Genomic DNA, 19367 nt, shown 5'->3' with positions numbered 1-19367 from the left:
AAGGAAATTAATTTGTCATGCTTAAACTGTACTCTGTGAATTCATAAGCTTTTACATCTTAAAGGTCTTTTCCATGAACTTAAAAATTATCAATTTAAGAATCAGTTATAGGAAATTTTCAGAGAATCATTTCAAATGTTCTCATAAATAGTATATCATCTCTCACTTCTCTTTCCTCATATCCCCTATTCTTACCCACTGAAACACTTAGAGTGTTTATTGGTTTAGACCATTTGTTATAAATACTGAATGTGTCATGCCATTTACATTGGATTTGGACCGTTTGTGACCACCTGAGGCATTTTCTTTTCTCCTCTCCTTCACTAGTGGCCTTGATAATCCTGCCTGTCCAGGACTGCACTTTCACTCCCAGAGGTAGGGTTACCTTTAGTTGGTGTGGCCGCTGGGGAGCAAACCAGAATAAATGGTATTAAACTGAAACAACAGGAGATTTAGGTTAAAGAGAGACATGTTGAGAAAAGACACTTAGACACAGGACAAATTTCCTTTGTGAATTTAAGAATCTCATCATCATAAGTTTTTTGTTTTTTTTAGCATAGTCAGACTGAAGTTCAATAAGAGTCCCCACTTCATAGAGACAATTCAATCATTTTTCCACCTTAATGAAAAGGTGAGAAGAGTCCATATTACTTGCATATGAGATTTAATATCCTATGAAAAGGAAGCATTTCATGTTATAGCCTATATAAAATTTCTCCTTCTGTTGTTAAGCATCTATTTGTGACTGAGGAACAAGGCTGAAAAACCACATTTATCACTAATGATGGAATTCTGTATCTGTTTTGAATCCTGGACTACACATTTGTTTTGAAGGATTTGTTTGAAGCTATTAGTCTATGACTGTTTTATAAGGCCTAGTGGAGTCATCTATACCCACTTAGCACTTAGTTTCTGTTCATAATGCTGTTAAATGGAGTTGGTTCTCTAATAAGTGTAACAATGAAATCACATCTCTTTTCCCTGCAGGCTAAGGCATGATGCATTCTGCTAGCAGAATGGTGGTGTCTATCAGTCAAGGGATTTGTAATTGGAGAGAGAATTCTAGCTGTGGTAGGCTAGAGCTCTATATTAGAGGCAGGCTACAAATAGGTGAAATGCGAACTTGTCTTACCATTAATACCCTTGTCTTTCCACCTTTATTGGTCAGAGACACTGTGCAAATCACATCAATTGACTGATTTCTTAATTGTTTTTCTCTTAACCCATCAATTCTTAATTTGGCATCCCTTCTATTGACACATGTCACCATTATTAAGGGCTAATCATGTTAGTTTTAGAATAATGAATATATCACTCTGACATAAACAAATTAACATGTTTAATAAACTTCTCACAGTAATGCAATTCCCTAGCTTTCCTTGGCCCCACCTGTGGATCTGTAATGTAGTTCACTGGAGGTGATGGGGAGGGAGCAGAGTCCTTCTTCATAATTTTTATAGATGTTGAATGGTGTTGAAATAAAGGTTACATGCCGATTGCCTATAGGCAGGATTGAATCTGCAGATGTATTTTGTTTGGTCCACATAATGCTGTCAAGATGTTTGATGTAGAACTTTGTTTCTCCTGGTAATGGCTCAGGAGATGGAATTCTCTATTGAAACATTTTGATAATCTCTGTCTAATGATAGTGGCTGGATTGTCGAAATAGATTTTTGCAAACAGCAGAATTACTGAAAAGAATTAGATTTTGAGCTAGTTACAAAACAGCTTTGAGTCCTTTGTCACCATCTATTGTTTACTCCTTTTGGATTACATGATATACTTCTGCTGCTGCTGCTGCTGCTGAGTCGCTTCAGTCATGTCTGACTCTGTGAGACCCCATAGATGACAGCCCACCAGGCTCCCCTGTCCCTGGGATTCTCCAGGCAAGAACACTGGAGTGGGTTGCCATTTCCTTTTCCAGTGCATGAAAGTGAAAAGTGAAAGTGAAGTCTCTCAGTCGTGTCCGACTCTTAGCGACCATATGGACTGCAGCCCACCAGGCTCCTCCGTCCATGGGAGTTTCCAGGCAAGAGTACTGGAGTGGGGTGCCAGGGCCTTCTCTGTGATATACTTCTATCAGTGGCTTTTTTGATTGGTCTCTTATAACTTAAATCTCAGTTATATCCCTTCCTTTTAGCTATGATTTATCCACCTTCCCTTTCTGAGAAGGATCAAGGCATCTTTTGAAAACTTAATTTTCTCTTCTCTACTGCATCATTGCTCTGTTTCTTTAAGATTTGTTTCATCCTCTTTTAGTTGATTTTTTCCATTCTATGTTCATGCTGTGAATTTTTCTGTCTCCTTTTTTGACGATTATTTATCTCATCACATATCATTTAGTCAGTCTATTAATTTAAAAGAAAACATTTATTGAACATCTGAACAAAGGTATAAGTTTCATCAGTTGCCAGGTTCTACATCTTTGTTAACTAAGACAAAATCAAGATCTTATAGACAAATTGTTTTTAAACCATTAATTCTACTATAACAAGAAGGTATTTATAAAGAAAACTCTTCAAGGAACTATGAGAATACAGAAATAGGGGACTAATTCTGCTTATAGTGTATGGAATGTAAGGAGCTAGGTCTGGGAGACAGGAGACTCAAGGAGAGCATCTACACAGAGGTGGTTTCAATAAACCCAGAGGTGGACTTACTAATGAAGCTTATACTTCAGGGCCTTGCAGTTACATGCAACTGGATCTCTTCCAATGTGTTCTTATGGTCTTGTGTTTTGTGCAGTATATTTTACCCATTGATATTTAAGATCATTTTTCTTTTTTTCTTACTCCAACATCCCCTCCAACACACTTCCTTTTGGTTCAGGTGGGCTTGGAGAGGCCACATCCTTTTTAGAATGTGATTTGGAGGAAGTAGACTTGGAAATAGTTTGGGTTAGTGGGATACATTTTTGCGGTTTGCAGTCATATCCCTGTGTAGATAAGTTATTGCTAGCCATCACAATGTATATATCAGTTCTAAGCTATTCCTCTAATATACAGTGTCAACTCACTCAGGGTTGGGTCACAAAGGTACAAGGTCAGAGTTCATATCTTGTTATGAACATTTCCTATGGAACTGACACTATCAGAATGTGGATGGAGGAAGAGAAGCAAGAGTTAAAATGTGCAGAACAAGCAATTAATCTGTGGAAAATTCTTCCAGTCATTCGGTGTATAAAATTATAAATCTAAGAGGATTTGATCTCATTGATGAGTGGCCAAAATGAAAAAATAGTGTATTCTCTCCTCCCAGGAATACACTCAATAGTGCCTTAAAATCTTAGAATATATATATATATATATATATATATATATATATATATATATATGAATAATATTAGAGAGGTTTTTCTCAGATTTTCACATTCCTAATGACATGATCTTATAATGTTATGAAGCTTAATGAATTTTCCATCAAAATATTTTTCATCCATACTAGAGGAAAGATCAGCTTATCTTTGTGTTTTCTCTAGTGAAAACAAGATTACAAAATTGTTGTCATATAAAGAAACAAAGAATATATGAGCAACAAATGTTGGTAAAACTATATTACAGAGCTGTGTCAATAGGTTGATTAATAAAAACATTACTCTATTTTCTCCAGTTTGGGAAATTTTGTAATATAGTTTTTAAAATGTGTAGCATGTTATCATTTATTTTCTCATTCTAAATACCTATTATACCTAGATCTATATTTACAAATATATAAATATTTATATATTTTTATTTATAAATATAAATATTTATAAATATATAAATATTTGTATTATTTTTCTTAATGAGGGCCCCTAAAATTGTATAAACTTCAAGCAGCACAAACCAGACTAAATGAATTAAACTTCTCCAGGCAGACCTTGAATTTTTCAAGTTGAAGAAATAGTTTGTATAAGATTGATGTCACATATGATGCAAGATCCCACTAAAATTAGGCAAACTCAAGTTGGCCTAAATTAAAGAGTTCAATAAAGAGATATTATTTAAGTGTGAACAGGATGTAGAGGAACCATAAGGCATAGTGCATTGTATCTGTTACCTGTTTTTTATCAGCCCTGAACCTAAAGGTGTGAGGGAAAACAGCAGTACTAGAACTCAGAGTCAAGAACTTTGGCAAGAATGCCGCATGGATAGGAATTGAGTACTTTGGAAGGCGAAGAGACCAAGGTAACAACACTGGGATGGAGTTGGTGAATCACATACACAAATCCTCTCTCCTTTCACTCCCTCCAATTTCCTGACTCATTCTTCCATTGTCCTAACCCTACTATAGCACAAGAGAGCTAGTAAGGCCATTCAAATATGTCAGAAAGCAAGAGGCAGAAAATCAGGTACGAGAGGTAGAGATGTGTATAACGTGGGTTTGATGAGGCAAACAAAAATATCTGGCTCTATATAGTATACATATATATACATTCTTAATGTATAAGTGAAAGTCACACAGTTGTGTCCGACTCTTTGAGACCCCATGGACTATACATTCCATGGAATTCTCCAGGCCAGAATACTGGAGTGGGTAGCCTTTCCTTTCTCCAGGGGATCTTCCCAACCCAAGGATCAAACCCAGGTCTCTCGCACTGCAGGCAGATTCTTTACCAGCTGAGCCACCAGGGAAGCCCCTTAATGTGTGTGTGTGTGTGTGTGTGTGTGTATATATATATATATGGTATGCTTGCAGTATGTATAATTGCATTCAAAAATGAAATCACACCTTGATTATTGCCTTATATTGCCAGATATTGCCTATAACCTGTTTAACTCACTTAATAACAGCCAAAAATGATAAACTCCTCTTTATTTGTGTCATGAGGTTTTATTTTGTTTTTTTGTTTTTTGTTTTTTTTCTTTTAAGCACATCTTCATAGGGCTATGTGATCCTAAGTTCTGTGGCAGATGTATCAGAATTCATTTAGGTTACTTCAAATTTTTCACCATTATATAAAGACTTGTAATAAGCATTCCTGTAGATCATTTTTAAAATCAACAATATACATTTCCTTAAAACAAATTCAAATAAAATGTCATTGCTTTTGTAATCCAAGGGGATTCTCATTTCAAGTTCTTACCACCAAAATGCTCTCCAGAGTGACTTCCCTGGTGGTCCAGTGGTTAAGACTCTGTGCTTCCAATTCAAGGTGTGTAGGTTTGATCCTTAGTCTGAGGACTAAGATCCCACATGCTTCATGGCACAACCAAAGCAAAAAAATGCTCTCAGGAAAAATCATGCCTTTTTCCCTTTGCCATTATCCACATATTAATGCTTGTTTTCCTCACATCCTGTCCAAGTTACAGGCCCAAATATTTTAAGACCGAGCTGCGAGCAGACTCCCCTGCCATCTCTCACCCCTTACTGTTTGTAATCTGAAATTCTCTTGGCAGTGAACAATGACTTCCCAATTTTGCATTCCAATGACTATTTATCATTCTTATCATTGACCTTACAGCATTTGATGTTATTGACTTCAAACCTCTATTTGGGGGGGAGGAAAAAAAAACTCTCTTCTTTTTTGGTTCTTTACAATACTCAATACTGATTTGAATCCTCTCTTTCTGCACTTTCTCTGCCTTCCTCTTTGGTTCCTACCTTCCTGCTTTCTGTTAGGCGTGACCATCTACTCTGGCTCAGGGCTCAGTGGGCTGTGTCCTGGCACAGAGTCCAGCAAGCCCTCATGCCTCTCACATTGGTCTCCTCTTTTCCTTCTCCAACACTCCTCTCATTTGAACGCTTATTCTTTTTACTGGTCCCACTGCTTCTAGTTCCAGATGTACCTTCCTAAAACATTGCTTTGCTTACAGCAGTCTCAACAGGCTTGAGCATCCTGCATTCCTATTAACAAGCAAACGAAATACAAGCCAGCATTGGCATCTGCCTTCCCCAACTGCTGATCGTATAACCTACGTTCTAGTTCTAGCCTCGCTGCATAGTTCACTTTTCTTTTCCTTCCATCTGTAATTCATTTTCTCATCTGTGCCCTTCAAAAAATCCTCCCCTTTCATTAAGACTTGACTCAAAGGCACCTCCTTTAAGAATCTTTCTCTAGTCACCTCCATTAAAAATGACCCCAGTCTTCCAGGGTCTGTATTTCAGACCTCTTTCTATCAACATTGTAGCCAGTTTGGGAGCCTTAAAACCTCTATGAGATTATAAACTGATTGAAAGTAGAATCAGGTACTGTTTATCTTCCCCTGAGCACCCAACATAGGGTTTTATTGTTGGTAAGTGATTAATAAATATTAAGTGAAAGAGCCAGCCTAGGAGCAATTGTACAGAGCCTTGGAGTTTAAGAATAGTTAGGGAAAGCTCAGAAATAGTCTACTGTGCCAGAAATCTCTTCAGATTGAGTCTTAGGAAGCATCTGACTTAAGTAAGTTAAGGATAGGACAGAAATGTAAATTTCATGTCTTTGGTTAAGCAGTGACTACGTCTGAAATGGCTATCTTGGCTGCCCCAGAATTCTGAAAACTGTGACAGGATTTGTATTTCATTGTGAAAGATCCAACAGTTTCCTCACATTCAGACCACTGAACAATTCAAAGTGGAGCACATTCTTTGAAGGTGCATAGCCACGTTTGCCACTGCGAACACCAGGCAGACAGTTACTTCTCCGTCTCCTTCGCTGCGTTCTGGCCTTGCCCGGAGGGGACAGACTTCATTGTCCCATTCCGCCAATAGTGTTTCAGAGGGGCGAGTTAAAATCATGGAAATGGTTATTAACCATGGGATCAGAAATGGGAAGCAAGGAAAACCTCCTTCCTGTCATGAACAACGTAAATCCATTTTGCCACTTTTAACAAAGGAAGAAAGACGCAGCAGTGCGGTGTGGGAAGCACTCATATGATTTCTGTTCAACTTCACTCTGTATTTGGCTTTCCCTTCCTGGGTGGCTTCAGGCTAGTCATTTCACTTATTCGTGCATGGCCATGGCGTGAGGTTAGTAGCACCTCCCCACTCCTACCCCTGCCTCCCAGGCTGGAGGAGCGCCAGTTGCTAATGCTGAGAGGTCTTCCTGGCCTGGCGCTGACTCCCATGCAGTGAGATACCCCGTGTAATTTGTCCAGCACCTTTCCCAAGCATGGAAACATCATACAACCCAGCAGTGAACAATGAGGCGGCAGGAGGCAGCACCAACGGGCGAAATCTAACATGTTCAGGAAAAACAAAATTAAGCAGCAAAGCTCTTTAGAGCAAGAGAGGCTTTTAAAGGGAGTCCTCCCAGGTAATGTAAGCAGCTGCTTTCTCACCGCTCTCAGGAGGGCATGCCACAGGGCCAAACAGGCAACCCCTCCAGCCCCGGGAGAAAGAACTGAGCTGCAATAGGGACCAAATCCATTTATTTTCATGTTGCAATAAAAATACTGGATAGTTTGTAAATCACACACGCTCTGATCGCATTCCTTTTAAGAATACACAGCAGAGTTTCTTACTCTGGGCGCAGCCAATTTATTCACATAGGGGAGGCGTTTGATCAGCGTCCCTGCACAGGGGTTCTTAGATGAATGTGGCTGCTTGGTTTCTTACTAAATTAGGAGCTGCAGAGGAAGTGTGACCAGAGATGGAGTGCTGTGAAGGTGCAGGAATCTTCATGTGGAAAATTTAGCTGGTGCCCTACAGGGACTACGCAGGTGGGAAACGGCATTCATGTCTGGTCAGTTTTAATTTCGAACACAGCTTACAATCTGCAGTTCAGCCACATGTTGACCCCCAATTAAACCATGCCATGTAAGGCCCCAATGGCATGAATACAGAGAAATCCCATTCTCCACAGTGCTGTCAGGAGCAGAACAGAATGGTAATTTTGCATTTGGTCTTGTTTGTCAGCCTGCATTTTAATGCATTTTCTAATATGACCACCTGATCCAGAATCGAACGCGCATTGTTCTCCCTGATAAGCCTAGGGGAAAAAATTCCTCTAAGGCATCTTTGCAAAGGGACTTATCTCTTTAAGTTTGTTGAGTTTCTGAGTGGGTGGAATAGGTTATGCTTTGCATTTCAAGAAATAGAACGAAATGCCACCAACAACACAGAATTTAAATAGTGCATAGCTGGAGCTCAGAGTGTGCTCTTCAAAGAAAATTTGATTTGACCCACACCTGAGATATGTGTTGTTATGACTGTTAATTGGATCCTCAAATCATTTTAAAATGGCCATCAATGCCATGAGTGTTTTAGTTATCAAATGACTGGGGCTAGGTAGTGTTGAAAATCCTATGGTGGCATAGACAGTAAAGAATCCGCTCTCAGTACAGGAGACCTGGGTTCGATCCCTGGGTCAGGAAGATCCCCTGGAGAAGGGAACGGCAACCCAGTCCAGTATTTTTGCCTGGAGAATTCCATGGACAGAGGAGCCTGGCAGGCTGTAGTCCGTGGGGTCACTAAGAGTTGGACACGATGGAGTAACTAGAACTTTTACTTTTCAGGTAGTGTCAGCTCTATACATGAGAACAAAATGTTATAGCATAATGCCTGTGAAGACCTTGTAACTATATAGGGGAGTGATTAAGAGAACAGGCTCTGTAGAAAGACACACTCAATTCAAATCCTGGCTTTGTCCCTTGGCAGAGTGACAAATTCCACGTATTTGAAGTGGGGTGATAATAACCTCATAGGATTGGTGTTAGAGTTAACTGAGATAAATTGGCTTAAAGGCTATGCACCATGCTTTACATAAAATGTGCACATACATAAATGTTTACTTTTATTGTGATTAAGGGTCAGATTAACGCATTTTGAATGCTTGATAAGTACCAGCAACATTGCCAGTCTCCATCTTTTAAAACTTATGTCTAGGAGAGTAGCATAGTACCTTGTGGTCTTATTGTGAAAGAAAGTTTTATTATTGGAGCTCCCTTGGGTCTCCCTGGTTCATTTAAGGGCTGTCTCCCTTACTGTTCCTCCTACTGCATGCACCCTCCCTCAACTGGGTTACTGCCTCTTTTGTAGGACCCGTGACCCTGTTATTCAGCCCTGAGACTTTTAACCTTTTGTTATTGTGTATATATATTTCCCACATCCCTCTTTTTGAAATAGACTATAAGCTCTTTGAGGGCAGGTAGCATATCTGTATATACATACCACTTTAAGGTTTGACAGGTGCATTTTCTCCTGGAAAACAAGTGGATAGGAGCTAGCACTCAGAAAATTAAGTCTGTTGCTGGCAGTATCTTCCCAGACTTGGAAAGAAATTAGAAAACCTTGCATGATTTCCACACACACAGCCTGCATCAGCATTGGTAAGCCCTTAGCTTCTCTAAAGACATTGTGAAGACAAAAAGATTATACAGATGAGAGGAATAGAGAATTAGAAAGATATTTCAGCTCTTCACGCTTCCACTTTAAGCCTCTCCACAAAGTGTCTTATTCTCTACCCGTGGAAAGAAATTTAGGCTCATTACACTAATTTATGAATTCAAGGCAGAGAAGCTGTGAGCTGACACCTAAAATCCTATCATTTATCTATCTATCTTTCTATCTATCTATCTATCTATCATCAGTGCCTCCCCTTGGAGTGTGTGCAGAGACACAGCAAATCTGAGGGTATGTCCTCTTTTGTACTATTCTGATCATCTTCATGAGAAAGCCAGTTGGCCATAAACATAACTAGGGCTCCGATGAATACAGCTTGGGCTGCTGCTCTCAGCGGTTCACACATAGCCTTCTGCTTGTACAGATGATCCGCCCATCTCTCTCATTATTGTGCTGCTTGCACAATCATTGAGAAACAACTGCAGCCTCGTGGCTGACGGACCAAACGCCAGGGTGAGGAGTGCATTTCCAGTATGTCTGCCACTGTTTTCTTTAACGATTTTTCAAATGAATACGGTCTCCATCCTTCCGTCCTTTAGAAAGTGTGTGTTGAGCTTCAATGATTTCAAAGCTAATGGTAAAATATGCACTCTGCGGCATCGCTCTGTCAAGAAGATTTGAATCATTATTTGTCCTCTTCCTCTGGACAGACTGTAGGGTTAAATGGTTGGGGTTTTTGAAACAAAAGATTTATACTCCATTTTCTTTCGTACTATCCATCCACGCCTCCTGTAATAGGAGCCGGTTGGAAAGCTCTGCGTCTGGGTTGTCATTTCTCTTGCATGGTATATATTAGAGTTCAAACGACCTCTACACCATCAAGGTTCCACAAACCTTAAATTTAAGCTACCTGCTCCACCAAAGTACCAAAAACAATAACTTCTTTATGTTGCAACAAACATTACATTTAATGAGTACAGTGCACATGTAATGATACAGTGAATCAGTGTGAAGCCTCAAATAATGATTTCTGTTGGCACTATAAAAGGAATGTAATTTTTCTTGTTGAAATACCATTTTTCAGTTACTGCATGAGTGATGTGGTAATTATCCCCTACACCTGGGATTTAAATCCAATCCTACAAGCCCATTTTCTGTTTGCAAGCTGTCAGGCTGATGCATAGGCTTTGTTCTTATCTGGCAGTAGGCAAGGAATCGGTAATTCAGAAACAACAAAGCCACTGATGGGTCATCATGTAATCTGCACTGAAAATTGCAATCTGTAATGAGATTGGAAACGCAGATGAGGTGACTAAAATTGATTACCTACCATATCTGAAAATTTCAATTTTATTGCACAAATATGATCAAACTAGTCCATAAGTTTGGGGATTAGTTGAGAAAGAATAAAGATTACTTTTAAATTAGGTGAATGCAGATAAGTTATTTAAATGTAAATTATTTGCTTTATAGCAATATGGTTGGTCTGCAGGGTAATTCAAATGGCCACATATTTTAAGTTCCCTGATGGCATCATTTCTGTCTGGGAGTTCCAATTAGAGATGACATATACACTTTCTGCTCTTAAAGGGAGTACAGCAAAGCAGGCTGTGAATGAAACTCACACCAATCCCCAGGCCACAAAAATTCACCTTTCATAAGCTTATGATGGAAAGAAATAATCATCTAGATGTCTTGGGAGCTTCAAGGATCAAGCAGCAGACTGTGCTTGGAGTACTGTAAACATTCCCCCCACGCACACCCTCTGTCCCCAACTTACAATATCTTCCAAGGAGTCAGGCCTTGTGAGTTTAGCTTAGGAGCTAAGATGACACAGGTTCACAGTCCTTTGCTTCTCATAGGAAGCACAAACTTCATATAATCTTGGAACTCTAAGAGATACTGGTGATATTCTGGTCCAACCTCTAAGCTACTATGAACATCTCTCTACTCCTTGTCAGTAACACAACTATACACCCTACATACTGGAAATCTGGCAGAACTTAGTGATCTTGAAACAAAAGGTATACCTGATAAGGAATCATTATCATGATGTGATTTCAGAAATGAATGACAATGATAATATGTTCATATAATGCCACCAAAATATTTTACCTCTTAGTCTAGCTTCCCAGAAAGTATCTATTAGAGTGACAATAAAAAGCACTGAGAGATCAATTCCGTTTGAGGGAGTATCTTCTAACAAAAATATCAAAGCTCAACATGCCTCGTCTTTTAGGGGCACCAAGGCAAAAAAGTGTTTTCATCCTGTGGGCTATAGTTGCTGTTGCAACTGCTAGAGATTCTCCTATTTTTGAAAAAAAATTTTTAAATAGATTATGGAAAAAGAAGAATTCCCCTCTGGCCATTGTATTCATAATCTTTACTCTTAAGTTAGTTGAGGAGCTAAGAGGACACATTAGTGAAGAGTTGGGTCACATGCTCTGAATTACTTTCCAGCATAAATTTCATATTCAGAAACACCTTCAGAATTTCACTGGTTTCCTTTTTTAGGAAAGGTACAGTCTTTTTAGGCCTTTCTCAATAAACCAGTTCTATTCAGAAGGGAGATCTTGAGGAATTTCTCAATCTGTAACAGTTAAGTATTGTTTTTATTATCAGTAGTAGGAATAGTGGTTACAGTAGCAGCAGCAGTGAGTTTTATTTTACTTTGTTTTCACTCTGGTCCTCTTACATTGTGATTTTCCTGTGCAGTTCCTCTGAGAGCCGTAGAGAGGGTTCAGTGACAGCTCATACAGGATGTAGTCACTGATGCTAATCTGCAAAGTTCCAGAATAACTAAGGTTCTAGCAGTACAAATTAACATTTGCTAGGCTTTATATTCCATTGTTATTTATCTTACCTATTTTGTATTTTCTTCTTCCAAAGTAGAAAGGAAAGAAAGGAAGGAGTTCTTGTTCATTTATTAAACTATAGAAAGGTTTACAACATTCCAAGAATCATCTACATTCTTTGGAACAGCTTTCTTTATTCTTGCTCTTTCTGTTTCAAAAGTTAAACCATTTCCTTCTGCAGTAAACTCATTTTCTCCTTTACATCCATTTGTTTTTCCTCTTCTGAAAATCCCATTATTCCTTTACATGAAAAAGATTTTTAATGCTTCTCATTTCTGGCCTCCAAATCTCACATTCAAAGCATGTAAGAAGAGATGATATCTGTTGTCCCTGCTCCCACATCACCCATCTTTACTTCCTCTAACACAAATCTGACTCCTGGCCTCTCTTTTTTATTGAAACTGCTTATTTCATGAACCCTGGTGCAAGCCACTACAGTTTCTAGCCTGGAGGGCTTCAGAGTCCTAAAGTATCTCTCACTTCCCATCATGCATCTCTAAAATTCAGTCTGCATAAAGTTGTCAGAGTTATCCTTTTAAAACATAAACTTGATGATGTCACTCATGCTTTAACCCTCCACTGGCTTTACTTCACACTGAAAATAAAATCCCAATACCATACTCTGGTCTGCAATCTTATGGTCTCTGTAAATCTCATCTCCTACAGTTCTCAGGCTCATTCACCGCACTATAGCCACCCTCTGCATCTTTGAACTTAACCAAGTTGTTCCTGCAATAGAATCTTTGTCATAGCATGTCAGCTTTTTATGGCTGGCTCCTCCCAGTAAGTCGGATCACAGCCGTATTACCCCTTCTTCAGAGAGGCCAAACCAATCAAAAATAAAAATATTTTTTGAGTCACTTTCTAGTGGAGCATTCTCTTCAAATTCCTTGATAGCATCTATCATTTCTGATATTTCTTTTATTAGTAGTATTGTCATTTTATTATTTTTTTTTTGTCTTTTCCAACTTAATGTAAGTTGTATGAGAGCAGGGATCTTGCTTGTCTCACTCACCTTTGAAACCCAAACTTTAAAAATCTCATGGCACACAGTGTACATTCAATAAAATGTTAGAAAAAACATCAATACATCTCCTACTAATTTTGTCTAATTGCTTTTTATTCATTTTTTCACTAATCAGTTTTCCATATCTTAATGCAAAACTGATACTGTTGACATATCCCTTCTTCAAATTCTCTTGGCCTTTAAATTCTGTTTTATATATTCTGCGTTTTCTTCCTACTTCTTCAGTTCCTTTTCTAGTCCTATAATTAAATGGTTGAGTTTCCCCAGTTTACATAACTGTCCTTCATTTTCTCATTGTCTTTCTTGGGTATTTCAGATACTCCCATGGCTCTGATGGATGTGACAAAGAAAAACTGCAAAACTGTACTGGATAAGTTAAACAGAAAAGGAAGACTTTATTCAAAACCTTTGCAATAGATGAGAGATATTGAACTCAGCTCTGCTGAGACAAAAGGCAAGAGAGCTTAAAGCAGTGGGGTGAGCTTGTGGAAAACTCATAGAAAAGAGTACTAGGGGGAGGTTGATCAATGTGTATAGACCATCTGTGTTTGCTAATTGGTGCTTATTGAAGTTAGGCTCATACCCTCCCATAGAGACTGAGGGATAAAAACACTATCTTTCTTGAAGATTACATTTCAAAGAGATGGCTCCCAGGTCCTTGAACAAGACTTTCCTGGGTTATAAAACTAGCAAGAGGCTGGGAGAAAATTTACCTCTTGATGGGCCAGACCAATAATTTACAATTACACATTTTCTAAAGTAAATGCTCTAAAAAAAATGAAGGCAGAGTATTTAGACTAAAGGAAATCTGTCTAAAGTTTAGTTTGGCTTAGGGGAACATTAAGGTCATCCTGGTTGAATTCACTTATCAGGTTTCCTTTCATATCTATATGTTCAGACCTGATGCCCTGACAAGCTGATATCCTGCATTTTTAGTTGCCTGTTGAATACCTCCAACTATCCCATTTTCACACCCAACTCTTTATGTTTAAAACCAAACCTAACCTTTCTTTTCTTTTTAAAAATTGAGATATAATTGACATATGCTATCATATACCAGTTTTATGTATACAAAGTAATGATTTAATATATGTATATATTGCAAAACGATTATCAAAATAGTTATCATCTATCCCCACACATAGTTAAAATTTTCTTCCTGGGGTTAAAACTTGTAAGATTTACTCTCTTAACAAAGTATACAGTGTACTATCACTAACTATAGTCACTGTGCTATACATTATTTATCCACAGCTTATTTACCTTATAACTGAAAGTTTGTACCTTCTGACCACCTTCATCCACTTTGCCGATTCCCTCATTCCCTTCCCCCATGCCTTTGAACCACTAATCTGTTTTCTGTATCTATTCATTTTTGCTTTTTTGTTCTCCAGTTTTATTGAGAAATAATCAACGCAGGTCACAGTAGAAATTTAAGGCATATAGCTGCTGCTGCTGCTGCTAAGTCGCTTCAGTTGTGTCCGACTCTGTGTGACTCCATAGATGGCAGCCCACCAGGCTCCCCGTCACTGGGATTCTCCAGGCAAGAACACTGGAGTGGGTAGGCATATAGCTAGATGGTCTGATTTACATGTATTCTGAGATGATTATTAGCTAACATCCATCTTTTAAATATAGAAACAGTTTTAAATAAAGCAAAAATGAGAAATTTTCTTGTGATGAGAACTCTTAGGAGTTACTCTCCTAACGTCTTTCGTATATGTCCTCCTGCAACATTAGCTATAATCACCACGTGTCCATTACATCCCTAGTATTTAAGTATCTTATAACTGCAAGTAACTTTTGACCACCTTCCTCCACCCTCTACCTCTAGTAACCACAAGTCTGATCTCTTCCTATGAGTTAATTTTTTTTTTATTATTCTTTTCTTTTTTAAGATTCCACACAGAAGTGAGATCGTACAGTATTTATCTTTGTCTGACCTATCACCTAGCATAATGCCTTCAAGGTCCATCCATATCGTTGCAAATAGTAGGATTTCTTTACTTTTTAATGGTTAAATCATATTCAGTTGTAGCTATAAATATACCACGAATTCTTTATTCATCCATTGGTGGATACTGAGAAAGTTTCCATGTCTTGCTCATTAAAAACAATGCTTCTGTGAGCATAGGATTGCAGATATGTTTTTGAGTTAATGTTTTCATTTCCTTCAGATATGCGCCTAGATGTGGAATTGCTAGGTCATATGGTATTTCTATTTTTAATTTTTTAAGGATCCTCCATACTGCTTTCTGTGTGTCTGTGTGCTAAGCTCACTTCAGTCATGTGCAACTCTTTGTGATCCCATGGTCCAACAGGCTCCTCTGTCCATGGGATTTTCCAGGCAAGAATACTGGAGTGGGTCACCATGCCCTCCTCCAGGGGATCTTCCTGACCCTGGAATTGAGCCCACAGTCTCTTGTGGTTCCTGTATTACAGGCAGATTTTGTATCATGGGGCCATCAGGGAAGCTTCTGCTTTCCATATTGACTGCCCAATTTATAATCCCCCCAACCATATGCAAGGATTTTCTCTCTACTCCACTTCAACATTTGTTATCTTTAATCTTTTTGATAATTGCCATTCTAACAGGTGTGATGTAGCTTTTATTTTCCTTTCGCTTATGACTAGTGATGTTGATTGAGCATGTAACTATTGACCACTCATATATTTTTTTTGGAAAAATGTCTATTCAGCTCGGCTCATTTTTAAATTATTTGTTTATTTGCTATTAAACTGTATGTATATGTATATCAGATTTAAAGTTTACAAATATTTTTTTCCCATTCCATAGGTTGTCTTTTCACCTTGAAGATGTTTTTCTCTGTTTTTAAGCTTTATAGCTTGATGCAGTTTCACTTTTTTTTTTTATTGTTTATGCTTTAGGTGTCATATCCAAAAGATCATTAACAATACTCATGTCAAGGAGTTTTATTCCAGTGTTTTATACTAAGGGTTTCATGGTTTCAGGTCTTACATTATAGTCTTTGATGCATTTTCAGTTAATTTTTGTGAGTAGTATAAGATGTGGGTCTGGTTTTATTCTTTTACATTTAAATATCCAATTTACCTAGTACCGTATATTAAAAAGTCTGTATTTTCTCCACTGAGTGTTCTTACTTCCCTTGTCAAATGTTAGTTGACCATGTATGCTTAGGTTTATTTCTGGGCTCTTGATTTTCTTCCATTGGTCTATTCGTTTTTATGTTAGCCCCATTCTGTTTTGATGACCGTACCTTTAGAGTATATCCTGAAATCAGGAAGTCTGATATCTCCTGCTCTTTTCTTCTTTCTCAGAATCTCTTTGGCTATTCAGGATCTTTTGTGGTTCCATATAAGTTTGAGGAGTGTTTTTTCTACTTCTATAATAAATATCATTGTAATATTGATATTGCATTGAATCTATAGGTGGCTTTTAGTAGTATTGACATTTTAAAAATATTAAGTGTTCCAATCCATGAATATGAAATACTTTCTCATTTCCTTGTGTCTTCTTTGATTACTTTTACTAGTATATTGTAGTGTTTGGAGTAGAGATCGTTCACTTTCTTATTTAAATTTATTTTTAAGTATTTTATTGTTTTTGATAATATTATAAATGAAATAGATTTCTTTATTTGTTTTTCACAAAATGTATAGTTAGTGTATCAGAAAATCATGAATTTTTATACATTATTTTGTATCCTGTAAACGTTACTGAATTCATTGATTAAATATAACAGTTTTGGGGGGAGATAATCGTTAGGGTTTTCTACATATAAAATTATGTCATCTGCAAATAAAGACAGTTTTGCGTCCCTTTTCAATTCTGAATTTCACTTCTTTTTCTTGCCTGATTGCTCTAGCTAGGACTTTTATGTCAAATAGGAATGGTGAGAGTGAGAACCCTTGTCTATTCCTGATCTTAGAGGAAAAGTTTTAACCTTTCACCATTGAATAGGATGTTAACTGTAGCCTTGTAATATATAGTCTTTATTATGTTAATGTATTTTCCTTCTATGCCTAATTTGTAAGTGGTCTTTTTTAAAATTGTGAATGGATGTTAAGTTTTGTCAAATGCTTTTTCTGTATCTATTAAGATTGCCATGATCCTTTTCTTTCAGTCTGTTAAAGAGATGTGACGTGTCACATCTGTTGATTTGCCTATGTTGAAATATGGGGCTTTCCAGGTAGCACTAGTGGTCAAGAACCCACCTGCCAATTCAGGAGACATAAGAGTTGTGGGTTCAATGCCTGGGTCGAAATAGTCCCCTGGAGGAGGCCATAGCAACCCACGTGGAGAGTGAGTTCTTACCTAGAGAATCCCATGGACAGAGGAACCTGGTGGGCTACAGTCCAAGCGGTTGCAATAAGCCAGACAGAACTGAACTGACTTAGCACACACATGTGTTGAAATATCCTTGCACCCCATAGATAGATCTTACTTGATCATGGTGGTTAATCCTTTTACTGTGCTTCAGAATTTGGTTTGCTAGATTTTTATTGAGAATTTTTGTATCTGTACTCATCAGCGGTATTGAGCCATGCTTTTCTTTTCTTGTATCATCCTTTTCTGGTTTTGGTATTAGTATGTGTGTTCGTTGCTCAGTCATGTCTGACTCTTTGTGACCGCATGGACTGTGGCCCACCAGGCTCCTCTGTCCATGGGATTCTCCAGGCAAGAATACTGGAGTATGTTGCCATTTCCTTCTCCAGGGGATGTTCCCAATTCAGGCCTCAAACTGGGGTCTCCTGCATTGCAGGCAGATTCTTTACATCTGAGCTACCAGGGAGTCTCTGGTGAAATCAGTATGATCCTGGCCTTCTAAAATAGTTTTAGGAATGTCCCCTTCTCTTTGACATTTTAGAAGAGTTTGAGAAGGACTGGTTTAATTTTTCTTTAAATATTTGATTAAGTTCACCAGTGAAGCCATTTGATCTTGAGTTTTTCTTTGTTGGCAAAGTTTTGATTACTGGTTTAATTTCCTTCCTTGTGTTTAATCTATTCAGATTTACTATTTCTTCCTGATTTAATCTTAGTAAGTTGTATGTTTCTAATTTTTTTTTCCATTTCTTCTAGGTTTTACAGTTTGTTGGCATATAACTGTTCATAGTAGCCTTCTATAATCTTTGAATTTCCATGATATCTGTTGTAATGTCTCCTTTTTCATTTATAATTTTATTCATTTGAGTCCTTTCTCTTTTCTCCTTGGTTAGTTTAGCTTAAAGCTTTGACAATTTTGTTTATCTTTTCAAAGAACCAACCATTAATTTGATTAATTTTTTCTACTGATTTCCTATTCTCTGTTTCATTTATTCCTGTTCTAAACTTTATTTCCTTTCTTCTGGTAACTTTGGTCTCAGTTTCCTTTTTCATTTCATTTGACCCATTGGATGTTCAGCAGAGTGTTGATTAATTTTCATGTTTTTGTGAATGCTCCAATTTACCTCTTGTTATTGATTTCTAGTTTCATGCCATTATGATCAGAAAAGATACTTAGTACAATTTCAATCTTCTAGAATTTGTTAAGACTTGTTTTGTGGCCTACCACAAATGGTCTACCCTAGATTATGTTCCATGCACATGTGAGAATAATTCTTTGTGGATGAGCTTCTGATATATCTATGAGTATTATATTTTTTTAAGATTCCACAAATAAATGAGATAATATAGTATTTGCCTTTCTCTACCTTATTTTACTTAGCATAATGCCCTCAGGGTTCATTCATGTTGTCTCAAATGGCAAAATTTCCTCCTTTTTATGGCTGAATGATATTCCATTGTGTATATGTAGAGAGAGACTATATTTTCTTTATCAATTTTTCATAAATGAATACAATGCTGTTTTCATGCCTTGTCTACTTATGTAAATGTGCAATAAACATGGCAGTGCTAGACATCTTTCAAATAGTGATTTTGTATTTTTCAGATAAATACCCAAAAGTGGAATTGTTACATCATATTATAACTCTATTTTTAACTTTTTAGAAAATTTCATACTGTTTTACATAGCTATTGTACCAACTTAAATTCCTACCAACAGTGCACAAGAATTTCCTCTTTTCTACATCCTCACGAACATTTGCTATTTCTTATTCTTTTAATAATAGCCATTATAACTGGCTATTGAAGAAAGTAGGGAAAACTACTAGGTCATTCAGGTAAGACCTAAATCAAGTCCCTTACAATTATAAAGTGGAAATGACAAGTAGAGTCAAGGGATTAGATCTGATAGAAACAGTGCCTGAAGAAGTGTGAA

This window comes from Bubalus kerabau, chromosome 19 (assembly GCF_029407905.1).
Source record: "Bubalus kerabau isolate K-KA32 ecotype Philippines breed swamp buffalo chromosome 19, PCC_UOA_SB_1v2, whole genome shotgun sequence".
Classification (NCBI taxonomy): domain Eukaryota; kingdom Metazoa; phylum Chordata; class Mammalia; order Artiodactyla; family Bovidae; genus Bubalus; species Bubalus kerabau.
This window is presented reverse-complemented; position numbering follows the sequence as displayed.